Below are 1,745 nucleotides of genomic sequence, written 5' to 3'. Positions count from 1 at the left end.
TTAGGCAGCCAATCAGGATAATTGGGACATGTCGTACGATTGCAGCACTGACCAGTAGGATAGCGTGTGACTCGCTTAGGTAGTACTGTATAGTAGCCAGACAATCATGTATATAAGGACCAGCGAGACGAGGAGGAGACCTCAGTCTTATTCTCCTTCGTCCACCACTACCATTACAGAGGGGTCTTACCAGACACTCTCAGTGTGCTATATATCTAGTATCATCCTCTTCATTGTGATAGCGCCCCTCACCTCGCCAGTAAGTCTTACTTCACAACTAGCAACTCGGCCTCGTCAGTGGGCATGTCGTATCACCACAGCTCGTCGCTGTAGGCTCTCAGCCAGGAGAGCCTCAAGGGGACTCTTTATTTGGTTGTCTATCTTTGTCATCGGCGTGCCATGACATTAGAATAAGACTGACCTTTCACGCCCCTACCAAGTGTCTAACACTGGTAGCTGTGCATTTTCGCCCAGAGACACATCCGCCCAGGGCAGGGCTTTTTCCACACCACTTCCCTCATATCATTCCACCTCGCCTCTACCACCTAAGCCGCTTCCTTCCTTCAAAAGGAACAGCGCTGCACTGACCAGTAAGGCACCTCAAGTACATAACGGTATCGTTCCGCCCAACAGACGCTACCATCCGTACTAACCTCATCCCAACCGCACTCGTCGTCTAACGGCGAGCAACCTACTTCGGGCCAAGCCCAACGACACTCGCTCAGACCTACAGAAGCTACGCTCTAAGGTCAGCTTGTGGGCCGAAGCTGTTTCAAGAAATGCATCTGACTCATCCGTCCCCATTTACAAACCTCATTGGTGGTCTAACGATGATGCTACCGCCATCCTCGCATTTGCCCTCTCAAAGGACTATCATCCTCGTGGGATCCACAAAAATCCCAAAGGCACCCTCCTCGAGAACATCGCGCTGACTGTACATGCTACTATTCAGCAGTACAAAGTCTTGCAGCAGCCCCATATCACTGCCAAGTTCACGGAAGCACAAATCCAGTGTCGCGATCACATTCTGCGACACCTAGGAGCTTTGAACGAGAGGATTGGACGAGGCGACGACTTTACATTCGTCGATAGACGCATCGCAGTCAAGCTTTGCATAGGACTAGGAAAGATATCTTTGAGGAACATCAAGAAGGAGCAGGAGCGCGTAGGGAGAGACATTGTGAGGTTCGAGAAGGAGTTGTGCTACTGGCCTTACTAGGACCAGTAATAATTTTGTACTACTGCATCAGCAATTTCATGCCTCAGTACCAACTCAGTTTCATATTCAGAAACTACGTGGTCGAGCATTATATAACTGACCTTTATCACCATCTTGTGTGTACGGGCTACTTCATCTATCAACCCCTACTATCAGAGCGTTCTATCCCACTTTACCACTATCCGGTTGACATCGAACACCGAGTTACCTTACACACACCCTTTCGACTCATTGTCACAGACATCGAGATCATCGATCCAGCTCGCGAGTGGATAGAAAATCGTTACTAGGAACGACTTGCCTGGTTATATCAGGAAGACGAAGAACTCTTCTGGATAAACTGGTACAAAGATTTTCCCGAACAAAGACACCCCCACCCAGCAAGACTCGAAGAAGCCGCAGCATGAAGGAACCGTGTCATCGAACTAGCATACTTGCTGGGAGCCAATAATCAACTCCAGTAAAGTGCATCATTTCGAACCCACAGTCCGCTTCATCTTTCCCACTATCTTCAACATCAATCCCC

The sequence above is a fragment of the Laetiporus sulphureus genome, assembly GCF_001632365.1.
Source record: "Laetiporus sulphureus 93-53 unplaced genomic scaffold LAESUscaffold_1, whole genome shotgun sequence".
NCBI lineage: Eukaryota > Fungi > Basidiomycota > Agaricomycetes > Polyporales > Laetiporaceae > Laetiporus > Laetiporus sulphureus.
This window is presented reverse-complemented; position numbering follows the sequence as displayed.